This window comes from Salmo salar, chromosome 10 (genome assembly GCF_965601325.2).
Source record: "Salmo salar chromosome 10, fSalSal1, whole genome shotgun sequence".
Classification (NCBI taxonomy): domain Eukaryota; kingdom Metazoa; phylum Chordata; class Actinopteri; order Salmoniformes; family Salmonidae; genus Salmo; species Salmo salar.
This window is the reverse complement of record NC_138300.1, coordinates 47427501-47440310: the sequence shown is the minus strand read 5'-3', so window position 1 is coordinate 47440310 and position 12810 is coordinate 47427501. Positions and strand designations below refer to the sequence as shown.

Here is a 12810-nt window from a genome sequence, read left to right as displayed (position 1 = left end):
GCAGCCCCCCCGCACCTCTCTGATTCAGAGGACACTAGAACAGAGTCTAGAACAGACACTAGGACAGAGTCTAGAACAGACACTAGGACAGAGTCTAGAACAGACACTAGGACAGAGTCTAGAACAGAGTCTAGAACAGACACTAGGACAGAGTCTAGAACAGACACTAGGACAGAGTCTAGGACAGAGTCTAGAACAGACACTAGGACAGAGTCTAGAACAGACACTAGGACAGAGTCTAGAACAGACACTAGGACAGAGTCTAGGACAGAGTCTAGAACAGACACTAGGACAGAGTCTAGAACAGACACTAGGACAGAGTCTAGGACAGAGTCTAGAACAGACACTAGGACAGAGTCTAGAACAGACACTAGGACAGAGTCTAGAACAGACACTAGGACAGAGTCTAGGACAGAGTCTAGAACAGACACTAGGACAGAGTCTAGAACAGACACTAGGACAGAGTCTAGGACAGAGTCTAGAACAGACACTAGGACAGAGTCTAGAACAGACACTAGGACAGACACTAGGACAGAGTCTAGAACAGACACTAGGACAGAGTCTAGGACAGAGTCTAGAACAGACACTAGGACAGACTCTAGGACAGAGTCTAGAACAGACACTAGGACAGAGTCTAGAACAGACACTAGGACAGAGACTAGGACAGAGTCTAGAACAGATACTAGGACAGAGTCTAGGACAGAGTCTAGAACAGACACTAGGACAGAGTCTAGGACAGAGTCTAGAACAGACACTAGGACAGAGTCTAGGACAGACACTAGGACAGAGTCTAGGACAGAGTCTAGAACAGACACTAGGACAGACACTAAGACAGAGACTAGGATGGACACTAGAACAGAGTATAGGACAGAGATTAGGACAAAGACTAGGTCAGAGACTAGGACAGAGACTAGGACAGAGTCTAGGACAGAGACTAGGACAGAAACAAGGACAGACACTAAGACAGAGACTAGGATGGACACTAGAACAGAGTCTAGGACAGAGATCTAGGACAGAGTCTAGGACAGAGTCTAGGACAGAGTCTAGGACAGACGACTAGGACAGAGACTAGGACAGAGACTAGGACAGACACTAGGACAGACACTAAGACAGAGACTAGGATGGACACTAGATCAGAGTCTAGGACAGAGACTAGGACAGAGACTAGGACAGAGTCTAGGACAGAGTCTAGGACAGAGTCTAGAACAGACACTAAGACAGAGACTAGGACGGACACTAGAACAAAGTCTAGGACAGAGACTAGGACAGACACTAAGACAGAGACTAGGACAGCGACTAGGACAGAGTCTAGGACAGAGACTAGGACAGAGGACGGTAGGGGTGGACAGTGGCGGTAGGACAGAGTCTAGGACAGAGTCTAGGACAGAGACTAGGACAGAGTCTAGGACAGAGACTAGGACAGAGAGGCGGTAGGACAGAGACTAGGACAGAGACTAGGACAGAGATGGCGGTAGGAGAGAGTCTAGGACAGAGACTAGGACAGAGACTAGGACAGAGTCTAGGACAGAGACTAGGACAGCCACACACATCACTTGACCAGGGATGGATGGGCTCAAACATTCAGCGCTCTCTGAAGTCGTAGTCTGACATGGATCTAATGTAATAAACACTTAACTGTATATAGTTGCCTGTATTGGATGGAGTTTCAGTATGACATGGTAACTTTGGTTTGACAAGACAGGAACATTCTGCACAGATTTGTCTCGTGGATTTAGTAGAGAATAGAAAGACTGGTGTTTTCTCATGAGTATGACAGACTACACTTCTTAAAGTTGATTGTAGTCTCACTGAAACAGGGAATGTATCAGCCTTGTTGTCTCCAGACATCTTTATTCTCCCAGGCCACGTTAACGATCCCAGAGAGAATACACCTACTTTGATCTTCTGTCACTAAACGTCGACTAACAACTCAGAATATTCATTTTTTTCACAATTACAGTCACCCTCTGTGTTTAATACGTTTTTTACATTACAGTAACTATCTGTACTGTACGTCACATCGATTCCTCAGGCCTGGCTGCATATCTGCTTATCATTTTTAAAGCTTATCTTAATTGGCTGACAATGCAGGGCTGAGTTATGGAAGATATAAGTGCATGGGGTCTGTTCTGTCATCACACATGCATGCATGTGCACACACTCACACGCACGCACGCACTCACACACACACACACACACACACACACACACACACACACACACACACACACACACACACACACACACACACACACACACACACACACACACACAGTTGTCAGGGTGGAGGGTTCTGACTCTGCTTTAACACAGGGAAGAGAGAGCAACTACCCTGTAGAATGGCGCTATTTGATGATGTCACCGGTCCTGAATAAGGGGCTGGGGGCTGTGTCTCTCTCTCTCTCTCTCTCTCTCTCTCTCTCTCTCTTTCTCTACCAATTACTCTATCTGTTTGTCTCTCCTTCCCTATGTATGCTGCCACTCATTCTCTGTCCATCTGTCTGTCTGTCTGTCTGTCTGTCTTCTCTCTCTCTCTTTCTTTCTCTTTCTTTCTCTCTCTCTCTTCTGTCTCTTGGTCTCTCTCTCTGTCACTCTCTCTGTGTCTCTGTCTCTCTCTCTCGCTCTCTTTCCCCCTTCCCTAGTGGGAGAGCGGCTGAAATTGATGGGTACAAATCCAGGAGACAGGGAAAATGATTGAATCCTGACTCAGAGTGAAAATGAAAATATTTGCTCCCTGTGCAGTGTCCCGTGGTGGCCTGGGACTGAGAAACTCATATAGTTGTGTGTGTGTGTGTGTGTGTGTGTGTGTGTGTGTGTGTGTGTGTGTGTGTGTGTGTGTGTGTGTATGTGTGTGTGTGTGTGTGTGTGTGTGTGTGTGTGTGTGTGTGTGTGTGTGTGTGTGTGTGCGTGCGTGCGTGCGTGCGTGCGTGCGTGCGTATGTGTGAGTGCCGTGGTTCGATACATGGAGCCAAGTCAGAACGCCCTGGCTTGATGGGACCAGTGGCCCGGCTTTGTCTTGATTTTGTCCGGGATAAGGAGGGAGGGAAGACTCCATCCATCTCTCAGCTTATATCTCTCAGTAAGTGTGTCCAAGAGTGTGCAAAGCTGTCATCAAGGCAAAGGGTGGCTACTTTTAAGAATCTCAAGTATAAAATATATTTTGATTTGTTTAACACTTTTTTGGTTACTACATGTGTTATTTCATAGTTGTGATGTCTTCACTATTATTCTACAATGTAGAAATTATTAAAAATAAAGAAAAACCCTGGAATGAGTAGGTGTATCCAAACGTTTGACTGGTACTGTACATATACGGTGGTTCTTCCTTTAAAAGTTGCGTTGCACTGCAGCACACCATGCGGGTTGCCGCAGAATTCTATGGCCCGTTATTTAAGTGTCAGCCATTGTTGCCATTAATGTGAGTTAGTAAGTTGGGGCTAGGGGGCAGTATTGAGAATTTTGAAAAAAATATGTGCCCATTTTTAACTGCCTCCTACACCAACTCAGAAGCTAGGATATGCATATTATTAACAGATTTGGATAGAAAACACTCTGAATTTTCTAAAAACTGTTTGAATGGTGTCTGTAAGTATAACAGAACTCATATGGCAGGCAAAAACCTGAGAAAAATACAAGCAGGAAATGAGAATTTTGTGGCTGTACTATCTTCGAGTCATTGCCAATAGAACACACAGTGACAAAGGATTCATTTTGCACTTCCTACGGCTTCCACTAGATGTCAACGATCTTTATAAAGTTGTTTGAAGCGTCTATGATGAACAGAGACCGAATGAGAATGCAGGGAAGTTGACGTCCCTGGGATGTCGTCACTTCATTATTGCGCGCACATGCGCGTTCATGTGAGGCGAGACATTTTTCAAAACGTGTTTCAAGACACAGGAGAGGTCGGGTTGAAATATTACGGATGTTTCGCGTTAAAAATGGACCAAAAGATTGATGCTAAACAACGTTTGACATGTTTGAACGAACGTAAATAGATAATTTTTTTGACTTTTCGTCGTGACTTTTCCATCCCCCGCCCTACATTTTGAGTAGCCTACCGAACGCGCTAACAACATGGAACAACTTGGAGTTATTTGGACACAAATTATGAACTTTGTCGAAAGAAACAACATTTGTTGTGGACCTGGGATGCCTGGAAGTGCCTTCTGATGAAGATTATTAAAGGTAAGGGAATAGTTCTAATGTTATTTATGATGTTAGATGACTCCAACATGCCGGCTAACTGTATAGCCTAGTGTATTTTTCTGAGCGCAGTAGTCAGATTATTGCAAAGTGTGCTTTCCCAGTAAAGTTATTTTGAAATCTGTCAATGCGGTTGCTTTCACGAGATATTAATCTATAATTCTTTGAATAACAGTTTAATATTTTATCCACGTTTTATAATGAGTATTTTTGTAAATTCACTGACAGTTTTGGGGGAGACACATTTTCTCAACGACACGCGCCGATGTAAAATGCTGTTTTTGGATATAAATATGAACTTGATAGAACAAAAATGCATGTATTGTCTAACATAATGTCCTAGGAGTGTCATCTGATGAAGATTGTCAAAGGTTAGTGCATAATTTTAGCTGGTTTTCTGCTTTTGGTGACGCCTGTCCTTGAATTGAAAATGGATGTTTGTACTTTTTTGGCTATGTACTGTCCTAACATAATCTAACTTTATGCTTTCGCCGCAAAGCCTCTTTGAAAATCGGACAATGTGGTTAGATTAAGGAGATGTTTATCTTTTAAATGGTTTAAAATAGTTGATTGTTTGAGAAATTGAAATTATTAGATTTTTGATGTTTTGAATTTCCCGCCTTGCTAGCAATCCCGTCACAGGGATTAGGTTACCCTCGATCCCCAAGAGGTTTTAATGCTAGTTTGACCACCAGCGGGCATCTTATAGAAGCATTTGACTTTTTTAATATTGGCTGTACTAGATAATTTACAGTTTTTTACGATTGCTTACACACAAAAATGTAACTTTTCCCACAATTAGCAAAACCTTACACTCAAGGAGCAAAACACAAGGCTAGATTTGCACAACTGTAAGCACATTGTCAGCTTCACACTATTTGCAAAACATTACTCACAGTGATTTGCAAAACACTAAACACACTTGTATACATCAGACACAGAAGGATATCATGATGTCACTTCCTTGCAATTCCAAAGCACTGACTGTCAAATTACCACACCTATGAGCCAATCTGTTAAACACAGCCATCAGATGCACAAACACATGATTGCTAAATTGTAGACACACCAATCAGGTTTAAGCACTATAAAAATGCAGCAGGTAGGTTCACCTGCCTTCAACCAAAATGGAAGGAGTCAGAAGAAGAGTGAAGGTGAGAGGAGGAGTACACAGAGGAGGAGAAGGAGGTAGAGGAAGAGGCAGAGGCCGAGCCAGAGGTCGAGGAAGACCTGAAGCAGGAGGAGAACGTGCACAAAGAAGAAGAGGACCAAACTTATCAAATGACATTCGTGCAACACCAGTGGACCATGTTGTGAACCACGGATTGACGCTGAGGGAGGCTGGACTGAGAGTTCAGCCAAATCTTAGCAGATATACAGTGGCATCTGTCATAAGGACTTTTCGACAGGAAAACATGTATTATTCTCTACATAGGATTGAGGGTCGGGAACAACAAGGAGGAAGGGGGCCCATATTCACGCAAGAACAAGAGAGAGAGATAATAAACATGGTTTTGACCAATAATGCTATCAGGCTCAGAGAACTACAAGCCAACATTATCGGTGACCATGCCATTTTCAATAATGTCCATCAGGTATCTCAGTCAACACTGGCGCGCATCCCGAAAAGACATCAGGTTCAAATGAAACAACTTTATCGAGTGCCTTTTGAGCGGAATTCAGAGAGGGTCAAACGGCTGCGCCATGAGTATGTGGAGGTTTGTATTGTTCACTTTAGCACTGTGATGTTGCATACTGCACACATGACTTTTTTACATTGACTGTATACTAGACCTATCCTGAACTACACAATCTTGTCTTTCACTGTATTTCAGGGAGTTTTGCAGATGGATGCTGAGGAAATCCTGCATGAATTCATATATATTGATGAGGCAGGGTTCAACCTCACAAAAGCAAGAAGGAGAGGCAGAAATATCATTGGCCACAGGGCTATAATCAATGTCCCAGGGCAACGTGGGGGTAACATCACCCTTTGCGCTGCCATTTCACAGCATGGGGTTCTCCTCCGTCATGCCAACATGGGCCCTTACAACACACCTCACATTCTCGCATTTTTGGACCAATTGCACCACATCGTCACAGCAGGTAATGAAATGCACCAGATGCAATACACTGTCATCTGGGACAATGTGTCATTCCACCACTCTGCTTTGGTCCAGAACTGGTTTCAACACCATCCACAGTTGACAGTACTATACCTTCCACCATACTCTCCGTTTCTAAACCCCATCGAATAGTTTTTCTCTGCATGGCGGTGGAAGGTTTACGATCTCCAGCCCCAGGCTCAGGTACCCCTCATTCAGGCCATGGAGGACGCCTGTGACCAAGTCCACGCCGCAGCTGTGCAGGGATGGATTCGACATTCAAGACGGTTCTTCCCGCATTGTCTTGCTAATGAGGATATTACTTGTGATGTTGATGAAATTCTCTGGCCAGATCCAGCTAGGCGAAGAGATAATGTATAGTATGTTTACTGTAGTATTTTCCGTACAATATTGTCCGTTTTTTGTTTGTTGTTGTTATTTACTGTAATTGTAACCTGTACTGGATACAGTATTTTACGTTTGTCTGTTGTTTGCTGAGCTAACAGTGTTATGCACACTACTGTAGTAGCATGAAAACTGCGACATGTTTTGTTGTGATTCTCCATGTTGACATGTTGACTGATTTGGGTATATGGAGAGACATAAATGATATTTTCCTCAGTCTGCAGCATTGGTCTTGTGTAGTGTTTGTATAGTTGCACTTTCTCTGTGTACTTCATTTACAGTACTCTAATCACTGACAATAAGACTTGCTAAAAGTGTTTTAGGTTAGCAACAGCAGTGTGTAACTGGTTCAAAAAGATTGAAGTCATATGAAATGTGTGTGTTTCGTATGGTAACAAAATATTGTTTTTATGAAGTCGTGTATAGTTTTGACAAAAGTGTTCCATTTTGCAAATGATCTCAAGTGTTGTGCTACTTTGGTGTAGGGTTGTGCTAATTGTGTGTAGTGTTTTGACAAACTGGGCCCTGTTTTCAAAATTGTGCTTAAACAATTGAAAAAAACTGTAAGACCTTTTTTTGTAAGGACATAGTGTATATGGGATTGATTTTAAGAAATGTAGCTTCATTAATTTGATTAATATTATGGTGTTTCAATTCCAAATAAAATGAAACCATTAGGGTTTCCGTTAGGAAAATATGGCGCTGTACAACGTGACGGGTCGGGAGAAGGCTACTGTACTAAGAGCAAAATAATCCTAACATTTCCACACCCTAATTGTAGGCTAACCAATACCCAAACGGAGATTCAGTGAAAATAATACCAGTCCCCATGCTTCTCTCAGAGCAGCGCGAAACAGTGCTGAAATAGTTGACAACATGTAATTCAGTGATATTTATTCACATAATAATTTGTTATGGATCCATAACGAAATACACATCTGCATTACAATTATAATGCAGGGTTAATAATACATTAATATATTTGTAGGGATGGATGCATTTTTTTGTTGGGGCAAATCTGGTTTTAGAGAACTTAAAACAATGCATTTGGTGGACTCGGTATGATGTACTCACTGACGGTTGAAGATGATGAGCGATCGGCAAAGGCAATCAACATCGCTCTAATCACAGTCAGAAGACAGTTGAAGAAACTTGAGTGGACTTATGGAAAGGCTCGTTAAGACATATTATATAGACATGTTTTCAAAAGGCCTTCAGGGCCGACAGAGAAGTTCATTACTTTTCCCCCCTTCCACTTGCCTCTTCCATTTATTCCCATAGTAATTCGTTATGGTTTGCATTGCAAATGAGGACATAAACTGGGTCAAGATGCCAGCAGAGTAAGTAGACCTTTATGTAGTAAAATAAAGGTTAAATAAAAATAAATAAATAAGACCTACAACACTTTTAACAGCACATTACTCAACACTAGTGAGACTGATGTCGCCTACAGTAGTCCTACGGTAGCCTACGGTAGGCCTACAGTATATCTACAAATATTTTTTTATCTCTACATGTAGGTCTCCTGATTTGAACCCGATCCAACTTGTTGCAACTTTAGTGTAGTTGAAATAATCATCTGCATGTTTGCATGGATTGTGACTCCATCTCGTTCCTCGCCCCCTTCAATTCCGCCAATACCGCCTGACTCTCCGCCAATGACATGACTCTCCTCCAATAATTACATTTAGAGGATTGGAGGATTCTAAATGAATATCTAAGGGGCATTTTTCATTAGGATCTGTGAGAATATATAAGGGGCTTTTATATAATTATAATGCAGGGTTAATAATAATTATAATCGCTTTGTTTAAGAAATAACGATATATTGGAGATGATTTTGTTTCAAATAACCGAAAGTGAGCAATTGTAATCTGAATAAAGAGAAAAGGTCCATTCTTGAACATGGGGTGAGACATTCTTACTAATTTGTAAATAAAGCCAGTTTGATATTTAGAATGATTTATTTCTGGTTTTAGAGGGAGAGGAAACCAAAAGCCCACCGTGCCTATTTTTCAGACATTTGTCAGTCCACATGTCAAGTGAAATTCCCGCATTGTATTTACCCAAGTTCTCTCTCAACTCCAGGACCACCAACAGTTTTTGTTGTTGCCTGATGCAGGACTCTAGTGCCAGAGGAGAGACTCTCAGACTGAAAACGCCTTCATTAATTGCCACAGTTTAGACTACCGATAGATCAGCGTTCTAACTCCCTCTTGTAATAGTGTGGTGCAATGACAGAATGCCACCATCTACCACTAACGGTCACAGCATAAACTCTGAACTTTAAAAAGGAAGAACCACTGAGTGTACAAAACATTAAGAACTCTTTCCATGACATAGACTGATGAAGGAATCCAGGTGAAAGCTATGATCCCTTATTGATGTCACTTGTTAAATCCACTTCAATCAGTGTAGATGAAGGATATGAGACAGGTTAAAGATGTATTTTTAAGCCTTGAGACAATTCAGACATGGATTTTGTATCTGTGCCATTCAGAGGGTGAATGGGCAAGACAAAAGATTGAAGTGCCTTTAAATGGGGTATGGTAGTAGGTGCCAGGCGCACCGGTTTGTGTCAAAAACAGTAGCGCTGCTGGATTTTTCACGCTCAGCAGTTTCCCGTGTGTATCAATAATGGTCCACCACCCAAAGGACATCCAGCTAACTTGACACAACTGTGAGAAGCCTTGGAGTCAACATGGGCCAGCATCCCTGTGGAACTCTTTCGTCACCTTGTGGAGTCCATGCCCTGATGAATTGAGGCTGTTCTGAGGGCAAAAGGGAAGGGGGGAGTGCAACTCATTATTAGGAAGGTGTTCCTAATGTTTTGTACACTCAGCCCAACGTAGAACACCAAATAATGCATGCAGAGCAGAATTAGGCCGATACCCACTAATTATCAAAATCCAGAAAAGAGCTGTTTAATTCTACAACCACATAAAAGGAAGCGATTCCTAAACCTTCCATAACAAAGCCATCACCTACAGAGAGATGAACCTGGAGAAGAGTCTCCTAAGCAAGCTGGTCCTGGGGCTCTCTTCACAAACACAAACAGACCCCACAGACCCCCAGGACAGCAGCACAATTAGACCCAACCAAATCATGAGGAAACAAAAAGATAATTACTTGACACATTGGAAAGAATTAAAAAAAAGAGCAAACTAGAATGCTATTTGGCCCTGAACAGAGAGTACACAGTGGCAGAATACCTGACCACTGTGACTGACCCAAACTTAAGGAAAGCTTTGACTATGTATAGACTCAGTGAGCATAGCCTTGCTATTGAGAAAGGCTGCCGTAGGCAGACATGGCTCTCAAGAGAAGACAGGCTATGCGCACACTGCCCACAAAATGAGGTGGAAACTGAGCTGCACTTCCTAACCTCCTGCCCAGTGTATGACCATATTAGAGACACATATTTCCCTCAGATTACACAGATCCACAAAGAATTCGAAAACAAACCCAATTTTGATAAACTCCCAAATCTACTGGGTGAAATTCCACAGTGTGCCATCACAGCAGCAAGATTTGTGACCTGTTGCCACAAGAAAAGGGCAACCAGTGAAGAACAAACACCATTGTAAATACAACCCATATTTATGCTTATTTATTTTCCCTTGTGTACTTTAACCATTTGTACATTGTTACAACACTGTATATATACATAATATGACATCTGTAATGTTTTTATTCTTTTGGAACTTCTGTGAGTGTAATGTTTACTGTTCATTTTTATTGTTTATTTCACTTTTGTATATTATCTACCTCACTTGCTTTGGCAATGTTAACATATGTTTCCCATGCCAATAAAGCCCCTTGAATTGAATTGAGAATAGAGAGGGTCAGAGAGAAGAGAGAGATTGCTTTGTGGCAATGAGTGAGAGGTCTACTCTGCACTCTCCTTGAGAACTATTCATGTACGGTCCCACGACACGTGTGTGTGTGTGTGTGTGTGTGTGTGTGTGTGTGTGTGTGTGTGTGTGTGTGTGTGTGTGTGTGTGTGTGTGTGTGTGTGTGTGTGTGTGTGTGTGTGTGTGTGTGTGTGTGTGTGTGTGTGGGGGGGATGACAGCAGCTATTAGAGATGGAACACCAAATGAAAGATAAATAGAGGTCAGTTAGAGGATAATGGAGGTGGAGGTTTGGGGAGTTGGTTTCATTCCACCCATCTAAGATAGAGCCGTGTGTGTTAGTGTATGCATTTTTTGATTTAGTGTGTGTGCATGTGTGTTTGCTGTTACCGTGTGTGCGTGTGCATGTGTGATCCTTATGGGAATTATGAGTCATTCTCTTTCACTCTGTTGAGAAATTTGCCTTGGGTAGATGACGTACACACACACAAGGAAAATCACTGAGAAACAGCTTTGCGTATCTGCAGTACCAGGAATAGAACAGCATGATTCATTGACCACAGATTCTGTTTTTATTACAAGACAAACGGAGACTGGACGGAAGGAAAGGTGTTGAGGAGACGTTAGAGCCCTGTCATTGTCAATCAAACAGGAACAAGGAAGTGGCGTCTAAATCTCTAAAGTCATTACTGAAAGAGTTGTGAAATATTCTGCTGAACTAACCTTTGTCCTTTGTGGGAAGGAAATTGTAACACTGTTAGAAGGAAATGATTTAAAATATTGCACACACCTGTGAATTATTGGCTAGTATTTTATCTTATCATGAACACTGTTTGTCCATTTGTAAATGCTAGTCTAAACCGGTTGTTTACGAAGCATGTGACAAATAAAAACATTTGATTTTAATTTGATTTGACCTTCTAAACTGTTTAAACTGTTATAAGAACTTGAAAGATATTTCCTTGATTTCACATCATCAGAAAAGTTTTTTCACGCTTAGCAATGTTTCATCTGTCTCTACCCTTGTTTCATCTATCTTTACCAATATTTCATCTATCTTTACCAGTGTTTCATCTATCTTTACCAATGTTTCATCTATCTTTACCAGTGTTTCATCTATCTTTACCAGTGTTTCATCTATCTTTACCAGTGTTTCGTCTATCTTTACCAGTGTTTCATCTATCTTTACCAGTGTTTCGTCTATCTTTACCAGTGTTTCATCTATCTTTACCAGTGTTTCATCTATCTTTACCAGTGTTTCGTCTATCTTTACCAGTGTTTCATCTATCTTTACCAGTGTTTCGTCTATCTTTACCAGTGTTTCATCTATCTTTACCAGTGTTTCATCTATCTTTACCAGTGTTTCGTCTATCTTTACCAGTGTTTCGTCTATCTTTACCAGTGTTTCATCTATCTTTACCAGTGTTTCATCTATCTTTACCAGTGTTTCATCTATCTTTACCAATGTTTCATCTATCTTTACCAGTGTTTCGTCTATCTTTACCAGTGTTTCGTCTATCTCTACCAGTGTTTCATCTATCTTTACCAGTGTTTCATCTATCTTTACCAGTGTTTCGTCTATCTTTACCAGTGTTTCATCTATCTTTACCAGTGTTTCATCTATCTTTACCAATGTTTCATCTATCTTTACCAGTGTTTCGTCTATCTTTACCAGTGTTTCATCTATCTTTACCAATGTTTCATCTATCTTTACCAGTGTTTCATCTATCTTTACCAGTGTTTCATCTATCTTTACCAGTGTTTCATCTATCTTTACCAGTGTTTCATCTATCTTTACCAGTGTTTCATCTATCTTTACCAGTGTTTCATCTATCTTTACCAGTGTTTCGTCTATCTCTACCAGTGTTTCATCTATCTTTACCAGTGTTTCATCTATCTTTACCAGTGTTTCATCTATCTTTACCAGTGTTTCGTCTATCTTTACCAGTGTTTCGTCTATCTCTACCAGTGTTTCATCTATCTTTACCAGTGTTTCATCTATCTTTACCAGTGTTTCATCTATCTTTACCAGTGTTTCGTCTATCTTTACCAGTGTTTCGTCTATCTCTACCAGTGTTTCATCTATCTTTACCAGTGTTTCATCTATCTTTACCAGTGTTTCATCTATCTTTACCAGTGTTTCATCTATCTCTACCAGTGTTTCGTCTATCTTTACCAGTGTTTCATCTATCTTTACCAGTGTTTCATCTATCTCTACCAGTGTTTCGTCTATCTTTACCAG

General features: G+C 41.2%; 1 protein-coding gene across 1 annotated transcript in view; it reads left to right on the top strand.

Annotated features, from left to right (window-relative positions):
- Positions 1–12810, top strand: part of LOC106560497 (low-density lipoprotein receptor-related protein 8) — a 618846-nt gene that overhangs the window by 549437 nt on the left and 56599 nt on the right. The gene's annotated exons all lie outside the window — the stretch shown is intronic.